The sequence below is a fragment of the Anolis sagrei genome, chromosome 6 (assembly GCF_037176765.1).
Source record: "Anolis sagrei isolate rAnoSag1 chromosome 6, rAnoSag1.mat, whole genome shotgun sequence".
In the NCBI taxonomy this organism is placed as follows: domain Eukaryota; kingdom Metazoa; phylum Chordata; class Lepidosauria; order Squamata; family Dactyloidae; genus Anolis; species Anolis sagrei.
In genome coordinates this window covers 112,265,229-112,291,895 of record NC_090026.1, presented here as the reverse complement: position 1 = coordinate 112,291,895, position 26,667 = coordinate 112,265,229, and the positions used below count along the sequence as shown (strand labels likewise).

At 41.1% G+C, this 26,667-nt stretch overlaps 1 long non-coding RNA gene across 1 annotated transcript in view; it reads right to left on the bottom strand.

Moving 5' to 3' along the window:
• The window catches only part of LOC132778947 (uncharacterized), a 58,156-nt gene that overhangs the window by 839 nt on the left and 30,650 nt on the right, over positions 1 to 26,667 (bottom strand). Inside the window, exon 2 of the long non-coding RNA XR_009631782.2 lies at positions 13,367 to 13,459. This is a non-coding gene — a long non-coding RNA (uncharacterized lncRNA). The remainder of the gene's footprint in view (positions 1 to 13,366; positions 13,460 to 26,667) is intronic.

Genomic DNA, 26,667 nt, shown 5'->3' with positions numbered 1-26,667 from the left:
AACAAGACTGTCATGTAGGAGTGGTGGTAAATAAGAGTGGGAATCCTGCAGTTCTCCAGATGTGGGTGGATTCAGGTCCCAGCAGTTGTAGTCAACATATTGGTGACCCAACTTCAAAGCTTCAGCCTGCAATTTAAGGTGAGTGCTGAATTTCTATCTCTAAAACTTGATTTTTATGGCTGTTCCTTACTTTATATGGAGATTAGGACATGGAAGCAACATACCATATATACTTGAGTATAAGCCAACCCGAATATAAGCCAAAGCACTTACTTTTACTACAAAAATGGAAAAATGTATTGATTTGAGTATAAACTGAGGGTGGAAAATGCAGCAGCTACTGGTAAATTCAAAAATAAAAATAGATACCAATAAAATTACATTAATTGAGGCATCAGTAGGTTAAATGTTTTTGAATATTTACATAAAGTTGTAATTTAAGATAGGACTGTCCAACTCTGAGTAAACCATTCTAATGTGCTTACATATCCTTCCAATAATAATAAAGAGAGTAAAATAATAAATGTAACAATAATAAAAAGTAAAATAATAAGTAATAAAATAATAGAGGAAAACAATGTAAATGCAATAATAATAAATAGAGGAAAATAAATGTAATAATAGTAAAATGATAAATAACTTCAACTCAAGTATAAGCCAAAGGGGGCTTTTTCAGCCTAAAAAAGAGCTGAAAAGCTCGGCTTATGCTCAAGTATATATGGTAAATACAATCCTGCTTCCAGTCACATCTAATGCCAGCTACTTTATAACCTAATGGAAGGAATCCTCATTTTAAAAAACAAACATCGTTTTATCCTGCTTTGAAAAAATGCATAAGTTGATTTACAAAGATCACTAATAATATATATCCCTGCTCAAAGCCTAAAATCTAAAAGTAAAGAAAAATATATTGTAATGCAGTGGTGGAGACTCAAACTCTGGCCTTAGTTGTTTCAGTGATAAGATAGATTACTCAAGTGGAGGAAATAGCTACATTCCTCCTTTTCTTCTGGAATTACCTGATGGAATGAATGGCCGTTGCCAGGTGGAAATTGATAGATGGAAGAAGGTGATAGAATGGCTTTTGTAAAGAATTCATGGCTATTCAAAAGTGCCGGACTTTAGCAGGCATCTGGCACATTTTATTGACTCTTCTGGATTTTGGCAGGTCTTTGTAACGATAGAAACAGAATTTTATTTAATTCTTGCTTGCATCTTTGGGAAAAGCAGGCAGAAGAGGAGCAACCAGTCTTAAATTATTGAGGAAACTAAAAAGCATGTCTTTCACGGCTGCCTCTTCTCTAATTGGGGTGATAAATAATGCATGTGAACAAAACATTTGAGCCTTGCAAGCTGCTAAATTTCCTATGAAAGACCTTGAAAGACCCTCACTTATGATGGATATTCAGAAGACTGTCTAGACTACATGTATCCATAAAAGGCAGAGAAGAGGGTTTCGGATGTCCTCCTGAGGCAAGGCTCCTATGCTTTGAACAGTTGCACGGCAAATAGAAATCCAAAAGATGGCACTTATTCCAGTTACAGCTAAGGAAGGGGAAGTTTCAGCTGCAAAATCCCAGCTTGAAGAGTATAAATAGAACAACCCTTGTTCAGAACAGTGTTTGTAAATACCCTTCCAAATCTTTACGCTAAAATAGTTATTTAAAATTCTCCAGTTTCTAACTATATGCTGTTTCCAGCATATAATCAATTCTACAACCACCACTCACTCTCTCAAAAGCCTTTCTGTCATAGGATGGATGAGATTCTTTGGGTCCCGCCACAAGCGTCTTCCTCCAAGTTTGTTTAATACAAACTCTCTATTATAAAATATAGCTCCCATGATTCCTCGTGACTGTGGTGATTAGGGCTGATGGGAGTTGTAGTCCAGCAATGTTTGTTTGGCAACATGTATGCAGGGAGGAAGATATCTCTTATAATAATGCAGAGGAAATGGATACGACAAGAAAAAAGGAAGAACAAGAGAATCTTCCACAAGATCTGAAAAACTAAAGGGAAAATTAAACCAAGAGTAAGGATGCAAGAGTAGAGAAGCCTCCCACAGGATAGTAAAATATCCAACGTCCTTGCAGATGGCCAATTCTTTCACACCAGAAGCAACTTGCAGTTTCTCAATTTGCTCCTAACATGAAAAAAAATATTAAAGATTGTTGTGCTGGTACAGCTGTACCAGGAGCTCCATTTCTGTTTGCTTTTGCATGTAATGTTTATTGCAGTCCTAAGTTTCAGGGACCCTGCAGATAGGTGGCTTCTTTTGGCTGCAATCATAGGGCAAGCCACCTGTCAATAATAGTTAGGTTCCCTGGTCCCACCCCTTTTTGAGTTTTGGAGGGAACAAAGCCATTTTGAGTTAGTTCTCACAGAGAAGCCTTTCGCACAGGACATAGAACGAAGTGGCTCCTGTAGAAAAGCTTCATCTTTTACAGCTTGGCTGGGGTTATACAGCCCTACGGCTTGGCCAGGAGACATACAGCCACAGCTTGGCTGAGGGACTCCAACCAGCCATCACAGCAATCTGAACTCCTTCTTTTTCCCTGGAGGTCTACAAAGCTCTGTTGAGGCAAGGGTCACTCGCGGAAGCCAGACACAGTTGGTACCGGGTGCAGGGGCTCCACGTCAACAGAGGCAAGTACAGACTGCCCAGATTAGAAGCTAGGATTTCCCCATCAGTTAGTTACAGTTAAGAAGACAGTGCCTGTTCCTAGTGGACAAGATTGAAAGAGCCTATAGACTGTTAAGAAAACCGTTAAAGTACCTGTTTGTTCCTTAATAAAAGAACTTTGTTGGATTTACTTTAAGCATTCTAAAGACTCTGTTTGGGGGAATCTAAGGGCCTTTATTCTGAGGCAGCCCCGGCGTCCCGTTGGGCACAGAGAATTTATGTCCTGTGTACAGTCTAATGCACAGGTAGTATGATGTAATGGATTATGAATTTCTTAATGATTTAAGCTTAAACATGTTTATGTCATTCATAATCTGAATAGACTTCCAAAGTAGCATGCATGCAAACAGTGAAGTAAGAGAGTCTGTCACTATATATTTAAAATCCACAAAATTTTGTTTCATGTCCGGAGCAGCTTGAGAAACTGCAAGTTGCTTCTGGTGAGAGAGAATTGGCCGTCTGCAAGGACGTTGTCCAGGGGACAACTGGATGTTTTGATGTTTAAACATCCTTGTGGGAGGCTTCTGTCATGTCCCCGCATGGGGAGCTGGAGCTGACATAGGGAGCTCATCCACGCTCTCCCTGGATTTGAACCTGTGACCTATTGGTCTTCAGTCCGGCACTAGGATTTAACCCATTGCGCCACCAGGGGCTCCATCCATAACATGAATAGGTGGGAATAGATGACCAAAGCCTAAGCTGAGCGAAGGAAGATAGACGCTTTTGAACTGTGGTGCTGGAGGAAAATTCTGAGAGTGCCTTGGACCACAAGAAGATCAAACCAGTCCATACTCCAGGAAATAATTCCCGGCTGCTCACTGGAGGGAAGGCTATTAGAAGTAAAGATGAAGTACTTTGGCCACATAATGAGAAGACAGGAAAGCTTGGAGAAGACAGTGATGCTCGGGAAAAAGGAAGAGGGGCTGACCAAGGGCAAGATGGATGGATGGTATCCTTGAAGTGACTGGCTTGATCCTGAAGGAGCTGGGGGTGACCACAGTCAACAGGGAACTCTGGCGTGGGCTGGTCCATGAGGTCATGGAGAGTCAGAAGCAACTAAATGAATACACAACAAAAGTATCAGTCCTTGGTAGCATGATCCATAATGGGGGCTGATGGGAAGCCACAGTGACCTACACTTTGTAAATGTTACAAGCAAATGGTAATGGGTTTTAGATGATCCCGTATAAACTCCTAATTTGTGTAAGGATATTAGAGGCAAAAATGAAGTACTTTGGCCACATAATGAGAAGACAGGAAAGCTTGGAGAAGACAATGATGCTGGGGGAAATGGAAGGAAAAAAGAAGAGGGGCCGTCCAAGGTCAAGATGGATGGATGGTATTACATACAAATGGTAATGGGTTTTATATGATCCTGTATAAATTTGTGTAAGGACATCACTGTGCATGGGAAGTTCAACCTATTTCTCCAATGTCCACTATATTTCTAAAAGCAATGTCTGTTCTACATTTCAGTTTCAGATCTTTTGTGGATGGGGTGTGTGTCTATATGGGGAGTAATATCCAAAGCGATGGCTGTTTATCATGGCAGCTGAAGGCCAGTCCTGTTGCCTTCTCTGTCTTCCCGGGGAGCATCGCCCGTTGAGGGGAATGAGCACAATTGTGTGCCAGTGAAACAGTCATTCAAGCGTGTTAATCTTTGCGTCAGGTCGCTGAATGGAAACAAGGCACACATTGTTCCTCCAGGGGACAAGAAGAGCTCGGAAAGAGTTGCAAGGAATAAAGATCAAAACCAAATCATGCCCACTTGGGAGGAGAGGCAGAAAAGGAAATATAACATTCATTTCTTTTCTGTTTTAAACAGCACCTTAAGGCTTGTAAACATGATTTTTTGCTTTTATCACCAGATGACATAAAGAATATATGGTTTCTACAGAGACTTTTGCAGAACAGCATCTGTTTAGCAATGGTTTTTGGAATCTGCAAAAATTCACACCATTAAGGATTAACGATTCCATGATTACTGATCCATCCCAACCAGCATGTGCAATGCTAATTGGTATCCAATGGAACATATATGAATTTGCAAGATCAACTGTGGTTTATTTTTATTTTTACGTGTCTCCAAGTTTAAATGCTAGGACTGAAGACCAACAGGTCGGAGGTTCGAATCTGGGAAGAGTGTCAGCTCCACCTCCCCATGCGGTGACATGAGAGAAGCCTCCCACAAGGACGGTAAAACATCAAAACATCTGGGTGTCCCCTGGGCAACGTCCTTGCAGATAGCCAATTTTCTCACACCAAAAGCGACTTGCAGTTTCTCAAGTCACCCCTGACAGGAAAAAAAGTTAAAATGCTAATAGTGGTAGATGCTCAGCATCATCTTTCATTGCTACTGTTTTTGAAAAGGACTTTGGCCCACTATTGTATTTCAACTACTTTACAGACTACTCTTAAATCCTACAGGGATGCATTGAAATTTAACAATCCAGTCTGGCCAGAAGTAAGCCTCACTGCATTCAATGAAAAGCGGATATATAAGATTGCTATGTACATTAATTCATTTGCTACAGTAAAATAATTTTATTTTTTATCATAAATAAATATAAAATTGGTAAAATAGAGGGAGTACAAGCAAGTAAATATTTTTTAATCAAAAACGGGCATTCTTGTCTGGAATTTCATTTTTTTTTACTCTTGATCTTTATTTACTGTTCTGATTATAGGGTTTTCTAATACTGGTAGGGGGAAACAGACAAGAAACAATCATGGCTAGCTAATCACCTCCCAACAAAGACTTCTCCCAGGCAGTAAGTAGCCAGACCTCGAAGCTGCAAGGCTATTAAATTCTAATCAAAGTCGCCAATTGCAACATTCACACCTGTCTCAAACAGACAAAAGTTCTTTTTCCCACCCTGGCCATACAGTCCAGAAAACCCACAGCAATCCAACTACTCCAAGCGTTGTAAAAGAAAAAGAATACAACATGGCCACAAGGAGGAGTAGAGGTTCAGTGATTTAAGTCAGGCAGGGATGGTTAAATTCTGAATTAGGATGTATTGCAGGCGACAATCATCCCAGAGATGGGCTAGAAAATTTTATTGCAGCTCTGAATGAGCAGGTCCATGGAGCATCTGTTTTAATTATTGTTCTTGTAATAACAATCTTTTGTTTTAAATGACTACAACTATACTTTGGACTACCAGGAATAACATGCAGCTCAGTGGTCTATGCCGGTGTGTCTGTGTGAAATGAACGAAATAGCCACCTTTAAATCTGAAAATGGCACAGTTCTTGCAGACTGAATACTAGGTGCCTGGATAAAGGGGTCTATGTGCCAATGGGAAAGTCACTAGAGTAGAGACGGAAACAACATGGAAACCTTAAGTATAGAATTTAGGGAATTGTAGATACCCTGTGTTTCCCACCAAATAATATCTAAGTTAGGAAGGTCTCTCGAACCACCTCTTTCTTCTGAGTCATGCCACAATCCTATATTTTTAAACACCAAACATGGCCAAATAGCAGTGCTATGAGTCTTAAGAACCACATATTATGTGCCTCCAAGGATATCCACATATCCACGTGGATGTGCACGAAAACATATTCTGGCGCTCTTTTTCCTTCACCTCTTCATCCAACATGGAAAGAACCATTTGTAAGAGGATGTTTTCCCTGCAAATCTGGTAGGAAATAGCAAAGGGGAATGTAGTTGTGATGCCACACTTATTGGTGTCACGTTATGCTTTATAATGTAAGTTAGCTTTACACAACCTAGTAGCTTTAGAAAAGTGTTGATTGGGAGCTTCCATGTTGTCTGGGGATGGTGGGCATTGTAGTCCAATAGAATTAGGTTTTTTTTAAAAAAAAATCAAGTCAGAGGTGAATTGAGAATATACTGCAAGTTGCTTCTGGCGTGAGAGAATCAGCTGTCTGCAAGGACGTTGCCCAGAGGACACCTGGATGTGTTACCATCCTGTGGGAGGCTTCTCTCATGTCCCTGCATGGAAGCTGGGGCTGACAGATGGGAGCTCACCCCGGCATGCAGATTTGAACTACCGACCTTCAGGTCAGCAGTTCAGCTGCCACAAGTGTTTAACCCATTCCTCCACCACAGCTCCTATAGAATTAGAGGACTACTGTCAACTTGCTTGTGTGAGTTTGCACGATTGAGGTGCTTCTCTATCACATGGGCTTGATTGCTTTCATTTCCTTGGGGCAAGGTTATTAGTCATATCAAGAGCTGGAAAAGCAATTGCCTTTCTTACATGTTAAGATCTGTTTTTCCTTTGGCGACCACAGCACACATTACAAGACGCGTGTGATTTACAGTCACCTATGTGTCATTGAACTACTGTGTAGGTGGAGTACATATCCGCTTCCAAAATAGATGTTGCTTTCAAGACATCTAAACTAGGGAGCATTCTATTTAAGGAAGCTTGTGCTTAAATGTGAAGTTATGTTTCCTGTATCCAAGCTGAACACTTATCAGCTGCAACATACTGACTTAGTTTGATTAGTATGATTAGCTTGAATTGATTACCTTGGCCCCACGAGGACCCAAAATCTTGTCCTCACACTTTACTATTGTTCTGTTTGTTGTTCATTCGTTCAGTCGTCTCCGACTCTTCATGACCTCATGGACCAGCCCACGCCAGAGCTCCCTGTCGGCCGTCACCACCCCCAGCTCCTTCAAGGTCAGTCCAGTCACTTGAAGGATGCCATCCATCCATCTTGCCCTTGGTCAGCCCCTCTTCCTTTTACCTTCCACTTTCCCCAGCATAATTGTCTTCTCTAGGCTTTGCTGTCTCCTCATGATGTGGCCAAAATACTTCAACTTTGTCTCTAGTATCCTTCCCTCCAGTGAGCAGCCGGGCTTCATTTCCTGGAGGATGGACTGGTTGGATCTTCTCTTAGTCCAAGGCACTCTCAGCACTTTCCTCCAACACCACAGCTCAAAAGCATCGATCTTCCTTTGCTCAGCCTTCCCTAAGGTCCAGCTCTCACATCCGTAGGTTACTATAGGGAATACCATGGCTTTGACTAGGTGGATCTTTGTTGCAAGTGTGATGTCTCTACTCTTTATTATTTTATCGAGACTGGACATTGCTCTCCTCCCAAGAAGTAAGCGTCTTCTGATTTCCTGGCTACAGTCTGTATCTGCAGTAATCTTTGCACCTAGAAATACAAAGTCTGTCACGGCCTCCACATTTTCTCCCTCTATTTTCCAGTTGTCAATCATTCTTCTTGCCATAATCTTGGTTCTGTACCCATATTGTTCTGTACCCATAATATTGTTCCATACCCATAGTTATAAGGCTCTATCTCTATTGCTGCCATAGGACCTAGGCACTATACCCATCAGCCCTATCCTCACAATTGTTTGTGCATCAGTCTGCCTACTTGTGCCCAAAAACGGATTATGATCGTAGAGATAATTGGTTATTGGTTTGATGTTTTCTGTTTATATTTTGTTATAATGTTGTATTTTTTCTGTTTCTATGTAGTATTGAAGGCTTTCATGGCTAGAATCACTGGCTTGTTGTAGGTTTTTCGGGCTGTATGGCCCTGTTTTAGAAGCATTCTCTCCTGACATTTCATCATCATCTGTGGCAGGCATCCTCAGAAGTTGTGAGGTCTTCTGTTTCTGTTATTATCTTGTTAGTTAGATATTTTCATGTGCTATATTTTAACCTTGTTAATCGGGCTTGTCCCCATGTAAGCTGCCCTGAGTCCCTTCGGGGAGATGGAGGCAGGGTACAAAAATAAAGTTATTGTTGTTGTTGTTGTTGGAGGCGGGGTACAAAAATAAAGTTGTTGCTGTTATAGTATTATCACTACCTAACACTTAAGACTTTCTCTTCCTATGCTAGTTAATATGTAAAAGTTAGGACATGTGGGTTTACTTCCAAAACTAGAAGCTGATGCAAACAACACACAAGGGAAGCGAGTAGGAGGGCTAATGTGCCAAAAGTCTGTTGTACAACACAGTGGATTACAATGGCGTTTCCAAAGAAAAGATTCAACAGTCATAGCATCCTACCCACTGCAAGACTAGTTCAAAAAATTCCACTGACTCAACAGCAAGCAATCACATTTGATTCAAGATGTGTCCTTTGTGTTGATGCCGACACCAAGAAGTATTGAATTGTGGTGGCAGTGTGCTTCCAAGTTGTTTCCAGCTTATGATGAAACTTTATTTATTTATGATATCAGAAGCGAACCAGCTGTAATGTATTTTAAAAACTTGGCATTATATTCAATATCCTTTGACCAGTAGCTGACCACTTGGAGTGCCTCTGGTGTGACTATAAGGAGGTCCTCCATTGTGCATGTGGCAGGGCTCAGGTTGCATTGTAATAGGTGATCTGTGATCTCCACACTCGCATGTCATGGACTCCACTATGTGGCCCCATTTCTTAAGGTTGGCTCTGCATCTTGTGGTGCCAGAGCACAGTCTGTTCAGAGTCTTACAAGTCGCCCAGTCTTCTGTGTGCCCAGGAGAGGGAGTCTCTCATTTGGTATCGGCCATGGCTTGAAGTTCTGGGTTTTAGCCTGCCACTTTTGGACTCTCACTTGCTGAGATCTTCTTGTGAGTATCTCTGTAGATCTTAGAAAACTATTTCTTGATTTAAGGCATTGGCGTGTTGGTTGATATCCGAAAAGAGGATGGGCCAGAGATGTCATTGCCTTGGTCCTTTCATTATTGACTGCTACTTCCCGGCGGATGTCAGGTGGTACAATACCGGCTAAGCAGTATAATTTCCCCAGTGGTGCAGGGCATAGACAACCTGTGATAATGCAGCATGTCTCATTAATAGCCACATCCACTGTTTTAGCATGGCGAGATGTGTTTCACAATGGGCATGCATACTCAGCAGCAGAGTAGCAAAGTGCAAGGACAGATGTCTTCCCTGTGTCTGGTTGTGATCCCCAGGTTGTGCCTGTCAGTTTTTGTATGATAGTGTTTCTAGCACCCACTTTTTGCTTGATATTCAAGCAGTGCTTCTTGTAGGTCAGAGCACGGTCCAGGGTAACTCCCAGCAGGTATTTGGGTGTGCTCCAATGCTCCAGTGGGATTCTGCAAGTCGCTTCTGGTGTGAGAGAATCAGCTGTCTACAAAGATGTTTCCCAGGAGATGCCCAGATGTGTTGGAATCCTGCAGGGAGGCTTCTCTCATGTCCCCATGGTGACACTAAGGCAAACCTATCTGACTTTTCTTGGCAAAGTTTATTCCAGGGAAAGGTTTTGTTGCCTTCCTTTGTGCCGTCCTTGGGTGTGACATGCCCAAGGGCCTCCAATTAGGATATTTTTAAGGTATCATCTCTAAGCAACCAATGTGGTTCCCAAAGAAGCAAGAACATTGGTATAGTTCAGCACTGTTTTCATAATAACAGGATATGTATACCTCAAGGCAGGCATCTTTGTAGATCTTGCTGTGTAATGCCTTCTTGCTTGTGACACAACTGCTCAGTAGCTTTAACAGGAACAAAGGCAAAAGGAAGTAATTTTACTTGCAATTAACTGATGCAATAATTTTCACGAATTGGCAGAGTCAAAGAGAAGCATGTGGTGTTGGAATCAGGAAGAATAGCCTGGCTGTGATTCATAGGAATGAATACTCTCCTGATCCCCAGCGACGTAATACAGAGACCTCAAACAGGTTGGGCTGAAGGACTGGTTTTGAACCCGTCACAAATGCTCAAGTCAGTTTTAAGTTACTACAATGGTAGAAATTTGTAGTCTGGTGGAATATCTCTTTGGAATATTTTCCCCAAGAGCTACAATCTCATATAAGGAATGTGTCCTAAATCTAATTGTTACTCCAACCTACATTAGATCCACTAAACTGATGGGGATTTGAGAAGTTGACATTTATGTAAATTTCACTCATTTAATGTGTTTCTTTCAGCGGGGACTAACAGTTGGATTGCATCTCGAGTTATGTAAATTGGTTGCACCATGTTTGTTCTTTTTGTACTTTCTGCTCGTATCATGTTTTGTGTTACCAAGCCCTGTATTTGTTGCTAATGTTCTCTTTTTATTTATTTCTTGTTTCAGCAAGCTTTGATATTTTATGTGTAAGCTCCCTTAACATCTTCCATTTAGGTCAGTGTTTCTCAACTTGGGGGTCGGGACCCCTGGGAAAGGTCACAACAGGGTGCCAGAGGGGTTGCCAAAGACCATCAGAAAGCACAGTATTTTCTGTTGGTCATGGGGGCTCTGTGTAGGAAGCTTGGCCCAATTCTATCGTTGGTGGGGTTCAGAATGCTCTTTGATTGTAGGTGAACTATAAATCCCACCAACTACAACTCCCAAATGTCAAGGTCTATTTTCCCTAAACTCCACCAGTGTTCGCATTTGATTATTCTTGCCAAGTTTGGTCCAGATCTATCATTGTTTGAGTCCACAGTGCTCTCTGGATGTAGGTGAACTACAACTCACCCAACAAAGCCCACCAAACCCTTCCAGTATTTTCTGTTGGTCATGGGAGTTCTGTGTGCCAAGCTTGGTTCAGTTCCATCGTTGGTGGAGTTCAGAATGCTCTTTGATTTAGGTTAACTATAAATCCCAGCAACTACAACCCCCAAATGACAAAATCAACCCAACCCCCCTGCAACCCCACCAGTATTCAAATTTGGGTGTATTATGTATTTGTGCCAAATTTCATCCCTGTGAATTAAAATACATCCTGCGTATCAGATATTTACATTATGATTCAGAACAGTAGCAAAATTACAATTGTGAAATAGCAATGAAAATGATTTTATGGTTGGGGGTCACCACCACATGAGGAACTGTATTAAGAGGTCGCGGCAATAGGAAGGTTGAGAAACACTGATCTAGAGGCAAGAGGAAAAGAATAGAGAAGTGAATGAACAGCATTTCTGTTGCAATATTTAATAAAAAAAATGTTTGGGAAAGTCAAGCAAAATGACTGCCTCGTGGTTTTTCAATTTGCAGACTGCATCCAGGAAATCAGAAGACATTTACTCCTTGGGAGGAGAGCAATGACCAATCTTGATAAAATAGTGAAGAGTAGGGACATCACACTGGCAATGAAGATCTACACAGTTAAAGCAATGGTATTCCCCATACTCACCTATGGATGTGAGAGCTGGACCATAGGGTAGGCTAAGCAAAGGAAGATAAGATGCTTTTGAACTGTGGGGTTAGAGGAAAGTTCTGAGAGTGCCTTGGAGCGCAAGAAGATCAAACCAGTTCATACTTCAGGAAATAAAGCCCAATTGCTCACTGGAGGGAAGGATATTAGAGGCCAAGATGAAGTACTTTGGCCACATACTGAGAAGACAGGAAATCTTAGAGAAGACAATGATGCTGGGGAAAGTGGAAGGAAAAAGGAAGAGGGGTGGACCAAGGGCAAGATGGATGGATGGCATCCTTGAAATGACTGGCTTGACCTTGAAGGAGCTGGGGGTGGTGACGGCCAACAGGGAGCTCTGGCGTGGGCTGGTCCATGAGGTCACAAAAAGTCAGAAGCAACTGAATAAATAAACAACAACAAAATCACTTTCCAAAATCTCTATCTCACTTGTGATCTTCCTTCAATGTCTTTACATGTCTGAAATCTAACAGAAAGTGAATGATCTTATATAGAAAGAAAGTACCCAAAGGGTTTTCTGGGGGCATACTGAGATAATACTTTATTGGAAATACTAAATCAGTGTTTTCCAACCTACTTAATGCTGCAACCCCTTAATACAGTTCCTCATGTTGTGGTGACCCCCAACCATAAGATTATTTTAGTTGCTATTTCATAACTGTCTTTGGTGAACCCTTTGACACTCCATCGCGGCCCCACCAGAGGTCCCGACCCCCAGGTTGAGAAACGCCACTCTAGATAATACTCATGCCTTTTCCTAGGCAATGCATTTTGCTGTCTAGAGTATAGCTGTACAGTCAATGAGACTAGCCCAGGCATGAGCTAACTTGAGCCCTCCAGGTGTTTTGGACTCCAACTCCCACAATTCCTAACAGCCTATCGGCTAGCATAACCGTTAAATTAACATTTTCCTGTTGATTCAGACTTACTCTGTTTAGGATTAATAAATTCAAATTTGGTTTGAGGCAGAGAAATTCCTTAGCTTGTTGAAGAAGTGTTCTGCCTGGTAGAGATAAATTGATCTGTGGATGTTTATTTCCTCTAACAATTTAAGACAGCATTTAGTATAGTCTGTCAATACATGCAACTTCCTGTCCATTATATGAAGAATGAACCTGATGTGGACTTCTGTGATGAGGTCTTTAGCTGATTGACAGATTAAAGGATTATTTAAAACAGAACACTAAGACAATACATTATTTTGTATTACTATATATGAATGTCATATATAGTAATGCAATATAGTAATAGTATTATATTAATGTATTACTATATATTAATATTATGAGGCAATCGTTGTAATTCCAATATGTTAGAAACAATAACTGAGCTACCTCAGTAAAAATATACTTTGTTTAAAAACTCCACATATCTTGCCATCTGGAAATACCTGCAAGCAATAGTCAACCTAGAGAGCATTGCTAGATTGCATATAGCAAATGTCAGTCAATAATTTCATTGGCAGCCTAATTTTCAGAGGATTATAACTGGTTTGCATTGAAATGTTTGTGATGTAGATGGGAAGTGGAACTACTCCTGAAATCCTCCATGCGCAATTCAAAGCCTATAAAGCCCTAAATGGTTTTGGCGCAGCTTACCTCTCCGAACGTATCTCCCGCTATGAACCATCTCGAAGTTTAAGATCATCTGGGGAGGCCCTGCTTTCAGTCCCATCTTCTTTGCAGGTGCAACTGGCAGGGAGAAGCGATAGGCCTTTTCAGTGGTGGCCTCACAACTGTGGAATTCCATCCCCAAGGATATTAGATCAGCCCCCTCCCCCCTGACCTTCTGTAAAAGAGTGAAAACGTGGCTCTTTGATCAAGCCTTTGGAGAACCTATGCAATACACAGATACAAAATTTTCTGCAAGGACTATTGGAACAGCCTGGATTAGGATTATGAATAGCATGGCTTAACAGTGGTGATGATGGTTTAAATGTTTTAAATCAGTGTTTTTAAACCTGGGGACCCCTGGGGGGGGGGGGTCACAAGGTGGTGTCAGTGGGGTCACCAAATACCATCAGTAAACATAGTATTTTCTGCTGGTTATGGGGGTTCTGTGTGGGAAGTTTGGCTCAATTCTATCGTTGGTGGGGTTCAGAAAGCTCTTTGATTGTATGTGAACTATAAATCCCAACAACTACAACTCCTAAATGTCAAGGTCTATTTTCCCTAAACTCCACTAGTGTTCACATTTGGGCATATTGAGTATCCATGCCAAGTTTGGTCCAGATCCATCACTGTTTGAGTCCACAGTGCTCTCTGGATGTAGGTGAACTACAACTCCAAAACTCAAGGTCAATGCCCACCAAACCCTTCCAGTATTTTCTGTTGGTCATGGGAGTTCTGTGTGCCTAGCTTAGTTCAATTCCATCATTGGTGGAGTTCAGAATGCTCTTAGATTGTAGGTTAACTATAAATCCCATCAACTACAGCTCACAAATGACAAAATCAATCTTCCCCAACTGCACCAGTATTCAAATTTGGACGTATTGGGTATTTGTGCCAAATTTGTTCCAGTGAATGAAAATACATCCTGCATATCAGATATTTACATTACAATGCATAACCGTCAAAAATGCAGTTATGAAGTAGCAACGAAATTTTTTTTATGGTTGGGAGTCACCACAACATGAGGAACTGTATCAGAGAAGCATATTCCTAGTCACTCAACAGTGGTAACAAGATCTCTTCTTTGACCCCTCTCCTGACATTATAAAAGTGAGAGGAAGTGGGATGTTCTGTGAAAAATCTGTGAGCTCCGTTCAGCTCTGGTGCCCATAGGCTCATTTTACTCAAAATGTGCACCTTTTGTACTAGATTGTAGTCGTTCGTTCTTGGGGTTCTCCCGAAACACAAAGTAAATTCCATCAGCCTGAAAGTCTGACATCCCTTTAGACGTGATGGAAAACACCACCCATTGCCAAAGCTGTCCATTGGGCTACTTTTGCATACAAAATGGAAGGGAAGTGGTTCTTCCAATTTCTCGTGCTGTTTTGACAGGAGTCCCTAACATTTATTCACCTTGTTGTCCATCTACATCTCTCTCTTTTCCCTGAAATTCTGTATGCTCTTGAAGATTTTTCTAGCATGATGTCCTCCAGATGTTGTAGGGCCCCAACTTTCATCATCCCTATTCAGTTTGAATAATGTTCCCACCACCCCTGGTGGGAGCTGTAGTTGTAAACTTCTGGAGAACATGAGATTGGAGATCTAAATTTGATACAAAGGTGAGGTTGCCCTCTGGGACATTTCCCAGATGATATCAGGAGTAAATCTACCCAAAGGCCACCACCGAGATCACCCTGGTGTCTTTCTCATTGTAAGAAATGGCCAAGAGTGACTACTTTGTGATCCTTTCTGCATTTCCCTAGGCTTTTTTCTGCATGAGTTAGAAACATTTGCTTTGTCTCCCTCCCACTGGATCCTGGGTGTGCAGCTAGCTTTGTTGTTTTTCGTTTCCTTGTTTTTCTTGTATGGAGAACATGGAATGAGAAGTGAAATGTAATCAACCACCTCCTCAAACTCAAGAGCAAGGCCGGATTATTATGGGTGTAACTGAAGGAAATGTTCCAGGGCGCTGCTGGTACTCACACATATAGCCACAAGCTACTTGTACTGTGATGCTCCTGGAAAGAGGCGGCATATTGATCTCCTTTCCACTTAGCAGCCATAGCAGGATTTTCATATAGACCTGAATCATATAAATCATTGGTCCTCAATCTTCCCAATGCCATGACCCCTTAATACAGTTTCTCATGTTGCGGCCACCCCCAACCATATTTTTTTCGTTGCTACTTCATAACTGTAATTTTGCTACTGTTATGAATCGTAATATAAATATCTGATATGTAGAATGTATTTTCATTCACTGGAACAAATTTGGCAGAATACCCAATACACCCAAATTTGAATACTGGTGTCGTTGGGGAAGATTGATTTTGTCATTTGGGAATTGTTGTTGCTGGGATTTATAGTTAACCTACAATCAAAAGTATTCTGAACTGCACCAACGATGGAATTGAACTTGGCACACAGAACTCCCATAGCCAACAGAAAATTCTGGAAAGGTTTGGTGGGCACTGATCTTGAGTTTTGGAGTTGTAGTTCACCTACACCCAGAGAGCACTGTGGACTTAAACAATGATGGATCTGGACCAAACTTGGCACAAATATTCAAAATGCCCAAATGTCAGCACGGTTGGAGTTTGGTGGGAAATAGACCTTGACATTTGGGAGTTGTATTTGTTGGGATTTATAGTTCACCTACAATTAAAGAACATTCTGAAACCCACCAATAAAAGAATTGGACCAAACTTTCCAAACAACCCCCATGTCCAACAGAAAATGTGTTTCTGATGGTCTTTGGTGACCCCTCTGACACCGTCTTGTGACCCCCAGGTTGAAAAACGCGGATATAAACGCTAGCATTCCCTGATCATTCTTGGTTATAGGGCAGCTTTGATCTTCAAAACATGAGCAAACCCCAGGAAACCAGATGTGTCAACATAGTGAGAAACACATTACATTTTAATTCCCTTTTAACGTGCTCCTTATTAACGTGCAAACATATTATTTATTCTTTCTGATGTAATGGATGCTCTATTCCTAGTAGATTTTGTAAGAAGCTATAGCAACAGTCATATTTTAGTTCTCTGGTGTTTTGGAGTTGTATGTGTCAGAGTTTTGTTTTTTTGCCTCTGACTTAACTCCTCAAGCACTTATCTCATTGCCATGCCTTCTGTCCTCAAGATCACAAGAAAGTTATCTAATGAGCCCTGGGTGTTTTTTCTTCTCAAAATAATGAGAGATCTTTCCAATCAGCCATTTCCAGGGATTTTCATTGCTAGTATGAATATATGAATCCCCCTTAAAGGCATGCATATGAGCCTCATTATTTTTCTACCACCCCATCCTCCTCATGGGCTTGGAGAAACCTTCTGGCATTGCTTTCCAGAATGCATATTACCCAGAATAGGACTGAAGAGATTGAACTCTGTCAATAGTTTTTGTTTGATTGTGTAGTTTAAATGGTCTGCTTTCCCAGACATATTTTATCATGGTGGGCTTTGAACTTCGGTCTGAACTCAAGTGAGCACCATACTCCAAAATGAGCACAGATGTTACTACAAGGACCATGATGCAATTGGGTACATTTGTTAGCCAATTTTCTTTGGTCACGTGTTTATAGAAGGCTGATCTGCTTCTCCACTGGATTTGTTATTGTCTCTCTTAAACCTTGTCTCTTAAATACAACAATTTCATATATCATTTGCTAGCATGTGCCATTTTGTTATGTGAACTGTGTATATCATAGCATTTTTTACTATTTGGTCATATAGAAAAGAATGCCATTTTCAAGACTATGTATCAATCTCAACATGACTTGAGATTGATCCAAAATGTAATTTGCATTTCTGCTGGCCTGCATAGATCACAAAACCTGCCTCTCAAATCCCCGTGCCTTTATTCTCCTCAGTGTATATCACAAAACCCATCTCCCACACCTGACAGATGCTACTCCAGTGTTGGCAAATCCCTGTATGTTCCTCGCTTAAATCATCAAAGAGCCTTGGAATTAGTTCTAAGCCAAGGTTCATAGGTATCTTAGGGACTCACTTCTATATATAGTCCCTATGCCTGAAAGGATGTGTTTATAGATAGCATGGTGACTAGAGCAAGGGATTGTCCTACAACAGTAACTGGGCCAGGGAGATGGCTTGGTTATATTTTTGAGCTCAAGGCCTGATCTTTTTTTTATGTTAAAAGCATTTCATCCCCCAAAATCCAGAAGTGACAATCTGGTTTCTTCTGGTTTCAGAAGAAAACTCTTAAGGATCTGTCATGTTGGAGATGGGTATAGAAGTGGTTATTTGCATCCTCCAAGGGCACAAGAAGTCATGTGGAATGGCCAAAACCAGAATATTGGGGAAGTGCAGCCCCTCAGAAACTCCTTTAACACAGAATAAACTTTTCAATCTTGATAAAATAGTTAAGAGTAGAAACATCACACTAGCAATGAAGATCTGCATAGTTAAAGCAATGGTATTCCTAATAGTAACCTATGGATGTGAGAGCTGGACCATAAGGAAGACTGAGTGAAGGAAGATAGATGCTTTTGAACTGTGGTGTTGGAGGAAAATTCTGAGAGTGCTTTGGACTACAAGATCAAACCAGTCCATACTCCAGGAAAGAAAGCCCTGCTACTCACTGGAGGGAAGGATATTAGAGACAAAGTTGAATTACTTTGACCACATAATGAGAAGGCAGGAAAGCTTGGAGAAGAGAATGATGCTGGGAAAAATGGAAGGAAAAAAGGAAGAGGGGCCGACCAAGGGCAAAGTGGGTGGATGTCATCCTTGTAGTGACTGGCTTGACTTTGAAGGAGCTGGGAGTGGCCACGGCCAACAGGGAGCGCTGGCGTGGGCTGGTCCATGAAGTCACAAAGAGTCGGAAATGACTAAACGAATAAACAACAATATTTTGCAAGAATACTTATGGACCCACAACCAAGACACTACACTTGGAGGACCATCATTCTCAGACAACGAAGGATCACCTAAGTAAGTAAGTAAGTAAGTAAGTATATAAATCTTTATTCTTCCCACCTTCTTAAATTTTCTAGAGAGCATCCACTCTCTTATAACTTCCTGACAGTTTTGTAGCAGCCCCAGGAAAAGCACATTTTAAACTTACTGGGAGACTTCCAGACAATTACGGTATATTTCATCATAACCCCTAGTTTGATTGTACCCTTTCCCTGTAGCTGACATGGGCTAATGGTGAATGCTATTGCAATTAGGAATATCACAAGGGTGTGTGTCCTGTTCTGTTCCAAAACAGTAAAGGACTAGCATAATGTAATTCAGCTACACCCACTGACTGTTTTCCCAATGCACCAAAACACAACCATTGGAAGGAGGTGTTCCTATGACAGAAAGAGTATCATTTCTCTTAATAAACACCATTTGATCCCCACAGTTTCTCATGGGGATTAAACATTAATCGTGAAATTCCAAGAAGTTTTACACATAAGTGCCAGATAATGACAGCAGATGTTCAGGGAAAAAATAGTCTGGGAAAACAGCCCGTTGAAAGAGCCATTTGTCCTCTAGCTTTGCTTTGCTTTGCAGACTGTGGAGCTGAAATTAAAGAGTGTTCAAAGAAAAAAGCAAGCCTAAAATCCATTCTCATTTAAATCTCTTAAGTTTGGTAGAAAGTGCTACACATTTTGAAAGAAAATGACACACTTCCCCTGATATGTATCTATAGGACTAGTTTTTGAATATCATTGATCTCTTCAATTCAGCGTTTTAATGCACTGTCAGCATTGCTGCTGAATGAAATGTCCAGATGCCTAAAGCAAATGTTTTCAGCTGCATTCCCCTTGTGCCAACTTATCTGGCACAGTGCTTTCATATCCAAGTTCTGCCTTGGAGACCTTTACTGAATACGAGATCATGACCTGAAAAACAAAACCTGGGCCAGAGCTTATGCAGTTTTATAATTTTCCATAAGGATTATCCAGATCCTTTGCTCTGGGATATATTCCCAGTATTTTCAGAGTCACCTCCATCACCTCCATTGCTCATTTAATTCCCTTTTCTTTGGGGTCTGGCTGTGCTTTTATAGCAGTGTTTTTTAACCTTAATACAGTTTGTCATGTGGTGGTGACTCCCAACCATAAAATTATTTTTGTTGCTACTTCATAACTGTATTTTTGCTACTGTTGTGGGTCATAATGTAACTATTTGATATGCAGGATGTATTTTCATTCACTGGACCAAATTTGGCACAAATATCCGATACACCCAAATTTGAATACTGGTGGGGTGGGGGGGCGGGGTTGATTTTGTCATTTGGGAGTTGTAGTTGTTGGGATTTATAGTTGACCTACAATCAAAGAGCATTCTGAACTCCACTATTGATTGGATTGAACTGAATCAAACTTGGCACACAGAACTCCCATGACCAACAGAAAATGGGTTTGGTGGGCATTGACCTTGAGTTTTGGAGTTGTAGTTCACCAACATCTAGAGAGCACCGTGGACTCAAACAATGATGGATCTGGACTAAACTTGACACAAATACTCAATATGCCCAAATGCGAACACTGGTGGAGTTTGGGAAAAATAGACCTTGAAAATTGGGAGTTGTAGTTGCTGGGATTTATAGTTCACCTACAATCAAAAAGAATTCTGAACCCCACCGAAGATAGAATTGGGCTAAACTTCCCACATAGAGTCCCCATGCCTTGAAGGGACTTGCTGATGTGAACCTCCCTCCCACCTCTCACGCTCTCCCTCGCCCGCACATGCACACCACGCTGCTATGCGCCAAGCATGCCTTCTCTCCTCTCCCCACTTGGAGTCTCAGAAACATCCTTCTCCTTGGCCGAGAGGCCAGCCAATCACAGTGGAGGAGGGCTTTTGGTAGGAGGATTCGCTGTCTGTTTCCAAAAAGGAAGAGAAGGACAGGTGGAGAGATCTTCAGCCTTCTTTGCCAAAGGGGTTCCTAAGACCATCAGAAATATATGTTTTCTGGTGGTCTTTGATGACCCTTTTGAAACCCCCTCATGACCCCCCCCAGGGGTCCTGACCCCCAGGTTGAGAAATACTGTTTTATAGCATTCTCAGAAGACTAGGCTGTATTCTAATCTCAGAACTTGGAAAGTTACTTTTTTAAAGTCATTCAATCCCATTACTTTTTAGGTTGTTGGTAAAGTGATCCGTTGTTATTAGTTGAGATGCTGAGAACGGAACTTCCTGCACTGCTTGTTGCCTTTCTATTACACGTATTATTTGGGCCAGTTCTGTTTTGCTGGCTTCAGTTTAGGTAAGAGTGAAAATTCTATATATAAAAGGACATAATTTCACTAAAAGGTCTTTGAAAGAGAAGATTTTTCTGCCTTCCAGTCCAATTAAATTGTAACATGCTGTGATGAAAAGCCAAGCGGTGACTCCGTCATTCTGGCGATATGGGTGTTTTTATGTGAGTCACTCGTAGCCCCGTGGGACATACATATTCTTCAACTGAAACAGCAGATAAAGTCAGCTGCCAACTCTGTCTTGTCAATGTGTGTGTATGTGTATGTGTGTCTGTCTGTGTACACCTTTTTGTTGGATTCCAGTTACATGACTTGTTGATTTGTGAACAGCTACTCACAAAAGTGGAATCCAAGAGAGAGATATCCTTGGAAGCCATGCTGTCCAGTATATAATATTTATATTTTGAAACCTGGGTAACAGGGGAAAGGGGGGAAAAAAGATATGCATTCATTCTGTTTACTCTTTGGATTCTGTGACTTTATTTGCAGGAATCTGGAAGTCGACTTTGTCTTTCCGGCAGATGGCAATAAGTCATAATGAATGAGCAGGACAAAAGGAATGTTCTGAAGATGTGGAACATTACCATGAAACCAGGAGCTCCCATTGCTGCAATAGGGAGAAAGCACTGTGTTCCAAGAGAAACTGTGACATAGAAACAATAAATAATTGATTGTGAAAAAGTATTGGAGCCATGCATACAGGGGAGGGAGGAATGCATAATTCATCTCTAATCCTCTTGGTGGTGGGATTTGAGCTAGGCATGCTTCTTTCTCTTTTTGGCCTTTAAAATATGAGAGGAGATGGAAATGTAGCACTGTATTATTAAGATTATTTGTCGGGGATCTAAAGAACCTGAAAAACATGGCTAACCTTGTTAAATGTTATTTGCTGCAGTTTTAAGGCCATCTCTTTGGGTTTGGGAAGAAATGGTTAAAGAATGGGACATGAGGAATTGAATGTTTATAGTTGTTTTTAATTGTAACTGTGTATTTTAATTTATTGTTTGGCAATAAATTGCAAGCCGCCCAGAGTCCGGGGATGAGAAGAACGGGATATAAATGCTCAAAATAATAATAATAATGAGGAAAGCTTACAAAAATGAATCTAGAATGTATTTTACTAAATTATGCCTGTACTTTGGCACTTTTTGGGGAGATGTGTTTCCTCCATGGTGAATTATGGATCATTTATTGATTTGTACTGCATTGAGTTAATTTTAGATTATTTGTATTATACCCAATAACAACATTTCTTTTAGAACAGTGGTTCCCAACCTGTGGTCTGCGGACCACCAGTGCTCCACAAGAAGAAAAATATGGTCCACAGTCTCACCGTTACTATGCTGTTGCCTCAAAACCACGTGGCAACAAGAGTGACTGGTCTCACAAAACCCTCTTATAGTGCCAAGGCAACAGGAATGTGGGGAGGGGAGAGGCTGACTACCACAAAAGATTACTACTACCACATCAACTCTAGATTATTAAATATGGTTTTCCGTGGGTGTGCAGGTGGCGACTACTGGATGGCATAGGTTCTGTATCAGAAACTAGAGCTGATGTGGGCTATCCTATGCAATTTTCTGAATCAGCACCCCAGCTAAGCAAACCAAATCTAAAGTTGACCAAAAACTGATTTGTAACCCTTTTGGTACTAATGTTGGAGAGTGGTCCCTGGTCAAAGTGGTAAAAAAAAAAAAGGTTGGGAACTACTGTTTTAGAAGAAGAGCAGAAGAATGGGCAGTAATTTCTCATGGCTGCCTATGTGTGGGAGTCATAGTCCATTAATATCTGGAAGGACCAATATTACTATCCCCATTGTAGAGCAACAAAACTAGAAACATTTTCAGTAGCAGGCATGGATTCACAACCTGTTTCCTGAGTAGCAAACAAAGAGGTTAAAGTTCTATATGTTCAAGATGTAATGAAAAACCAGAAGTAGTTCATTGTGTTACCACCATATCCTGGTCTGACCTTGGTGTGTTTATATGTGTTATATCATGGTTTTACTAACCATTTAGGGAAAAGTCATGGTAGACTGTGGTTTACTGGTTTTGATACAGGAAACATTTTGAGGTGTCGTGCTGAATACAGTCATAAGAACGATGCACTCCAAATGTGCCACGTCTGGGCTGATTTACTTCCATCTGTTCTCTTTCATATTTCTGGCCAGCTGACCTCTGCATATTTAGAGCATGATAACTCGATTAAGTACAATACTGGGCAACACAGCTGGGTTCTGGCAGAGCCAGCAGAAAAGGGACAATAAATTTGGTTTCGGAATAATACCGTATTTCTTCGATTCTAAGACACCATCAATTGAAAGATGCACATTACTTTCAGTGCCACCAAAATAAAAAAGCTCTATTTATATTTATGAAAACACCTGCAATTTGAAGACATACCCTATTTTTAGAGATGTTTATATGGAGAAAAGTGTAACTTAGAATCAATGAAATACAGTAACATTGCTTGCAACATAAAAGAGGAGCACATGGAGCTTTTTGTTCACTGGCCTGACACACTCAGTTTGAGCTGTTTGAAGAAGCACATATTTCAAATAAATGTTTTTCATTTTGAATAAATATAGATTGGGCTGGGCCCAATTATTTAAGTTTAAAATGTGCTGCAGCCAACCTAGCAAAAAGCTTTATGACATCTTTAAATCGTAGTCAACTTATTACAGCATTAAAGTAGCCAGCTATTGCGGCTTTAAAGTACATGTCACCAGATTTTATTTATTTATTTCGTGTCAAAAGCATTGCATAAATAAATGAGTATAAAACTGATAAAATAGAAAACCGGCTAAATAATTTTAGACCAAAGCCGGGCAACACCAACCACATTGTCTGTAGCTTTTAACAGTTCTTCCTCTGTGCATGAGGGAGAACATTGTGGGCATGCATACAGATGCTGAGTTGTTCGTTCTGCTCCACAGTCGCACAAGGTGGATGTTTCTTTTTGGTAGTGCCATTTAATTTCCCAAGAAGTTTCAAGTTGCTCATTCTTGGTTTGCTCCTGGATTTTGCTTTACAACATGTCATCAGATAAAAAACCTTCGTCACAGGAAAAGTGAATGTGTAACTCACCAGATGTTGTTGGACTGGATTGCTCATGGTCTCTCACCAACTATTTGCTATCCTGTCTAGGGTAATGGGATTTGCAGTCACCTCAATGGACCACATGTTCTCTACTCCCACTTCATCAGTTGTCAAACAAGTGCTGCAACAGACTCAGAAGTGGTTTGAGCATTGGATTAGGTTTCAATCTCTGCTGAGCCATGGAAACCTACTGGTTGATTTTGGACAAGTCACTTTCAAGCTCATAAGGAGGCAAAGTCAACCCTCTTTTGAACAAATCTTGCACAAGAAAACAGGGGCGGCTCAACCCATTACGCAAAGTAAGCATTTGCAGTATAGTTGATTTTGCCCAGGAGCACTCTTGAGGTGCTCTTGGGGGAAAATAGACCTTGACATATGCGAGTTGTAGTTACTGGGATGTATAGTTCACCTACAATCAAAGAGCATTCTGAACTCCACCAATGATGGAATTGAACCAAATATGACACACAGAACTCCCACGACGAACAGAAAATATATATCAGTGATTGGCTTGGGGGGGCGAAGGGCAAAATACTGTTCGCTTACCATTGAAAATTACCTAGGGCCACCTCTGCAAGAAAACCAAATGATAGGTTCACTTTAAGGTCAAAGAGCATTCTGAACTCCACCAATGATGGAATTGAACCAAATATGGTACACAGAACTCCCACGACGAACACTTTAAGGTCACCATAAGACAGAAATGTCTTGAAGGCATATAATAGCAAGAAAACCACAGCCAAGTATTGACAACAAGTATCATCAATAGTAAGGTGGAGGACCAAGTATTGGTTTGTAGGGAGAGTATGCCTCCTTGGCCTGGCCAAGATATGACAAAGCCAGCTAGTGCTGCTGCTGGTCTAATTGGTAAACCAACAAGATGAGGGCTATTGAATTAACTGCTGAATTAGCCTGTATACATTCCATTAAATCCATGGGTTTACTTTAGTTGGGATTTAGGATCTCTTCACATGGGGCATTTTTGCCCAATTTTGCTGTTTTTAATCATGGCGAGTATGGGGCATGCCATGTGCCATCACATGACGCATCGTAGGGCACACCCACATTCCTCCCAAAGTGGACAAGAAGCTTTAACAACCACTTTCTCTTCTACAGGGAGGAAAAGTACAGTTTGGGTAGCTCCAGCAGAGTTACCCGCACTCTGCTGGAGCTACCTTTCTGCATGTGATGGCAGAAAGGGCAGTGGGGCAACGCACGTTGCCACCCTTTCTCCTGTCTACTGAGGGAGAGAAAGGGTGCCAAAGAATCCTCTCCTGTCCCCTCCATGTGATGAGAGGAGGAGGGAGAGCGCTATGAATCACGCTGCTCACCTTCCCTTCCCTGGCGATTGCCAGCGGAGCCTCAGAGGGCTGTGTGAAGAGATCCTTGGGAAAGTGGTCTTGCCAACAATAACCTTGGCCAACACACATTTTGATACCTCAACTATTATTCCTGTTTCTGGGTATGCTTGACCTGCTTATTCCAAAAATGGCACCAGTTTCTCCCTACCAGCTCTAGTTTTTGAGATACAGAACATGTGCCATATACCAGTCACCATCTGCTCACCCACAGAAAATCATGATAACCATAAGAAATTAGAGCTGATGCGGTCTATTCAATGCAATATTCTGAATCAGTGCCCTGAATAAATCCAGGAACACTTTTAAGAACCAAAACACCAATAATATTTCTTTTGGTTGGGCTGTATAATAGGAGATCATGTTTTCGTGGGAACTTTGGTATGGTTTTTGATTCAAGAATTGATCACATTTTTATACTTAAACAATCAACACATGCTTTTACATAGGAAAGTGTTTGTAAAGTGTTTGTTCCCCCATGGGATGAATTCCTCTTCAATAAATTGTAAAACACATATTGGTCAAGTAGTAAACAAGAATGGAGAAGAAGACTCGAGTCCCTGCACATTTATTTTACTCCCTGCTTGCAAAAGTATTTTAGAAATTACAGGAGGGAGAGGACACTAGAAACACATAAGCTGGCAGGGGGAAGATATTCCTCTATGTAAGACATTGTCTCTTCTCGCCTGGTAATAATAATGCTAAAATGTGGTCAGAACGTTCAGCCAGTTGTGTGGCCTAGTGGGAATTCACATCCACAGGTGCCTGTGAAATATTTACAAAAGCTCCTCTCCTCCCCTCTGGCACCAGAGCCGCTTGGCTTTATCTTTTCTAGGTTTACAAACAGTGTTAAGACAGCAACCATGAGCAAGTCTCAGCTGGACAGAATTTTTAACAACTGCCCTTGTTTAGCTGCCAGCAGATCTGGACAGAACGCTCCTTTCCCTTTTGTTTGGCACCTTGCCTCCCACATAATCTTTCTTCCAGATAGTTAACTATTTTGATGTCTTATGCTCAAAAGCCATAAACCTGGTGTCTTCTTTGTTTGAACAGAGCTTGGATTAATTATTTTGGCACTACTACATTTCCCATAATCTCCCTGCCTGCATGATCAAAAACCATGTTTCTGGGAGTTGTAGTCCAAAGTATAACTTTCCTTAGGTTTACTTCAAATCAATCTGTCTGTCTACTAATGTGGTTTCATGTGGAAATAGTCTAAGATATGGAACCAGTTTCCAGACTCAAATTAAAACTAAATAAAAATGTAAATGTCTGTTTGTGAATGACCTCAAAACTCCCAAAATATGTCATTGATTGCTTTGAAATTTGGACACAACGTAGCATAAGAACAGGTGAATGTTTTTATTAGATCACATACCTACTATTATACAGATTTCACACCTGTCACAGGTAAAAACATCTTTGGCATCAAAAACAGTGCCATCTGCTGGATGTCCAAGAAACACATCATGAAGCAACCCCATCAGGGCTTGAGCTGCCATAGGGATCTGTGACCTGGTTCCCCCCCCCCCCCCCTTGAGCCTGCCTCCCTCCGGAGCACAACCAGGAGAAGAAAAGTGGGAAAAGGTGGTGGGGCAGGTAGAGAAATCCAGGCCA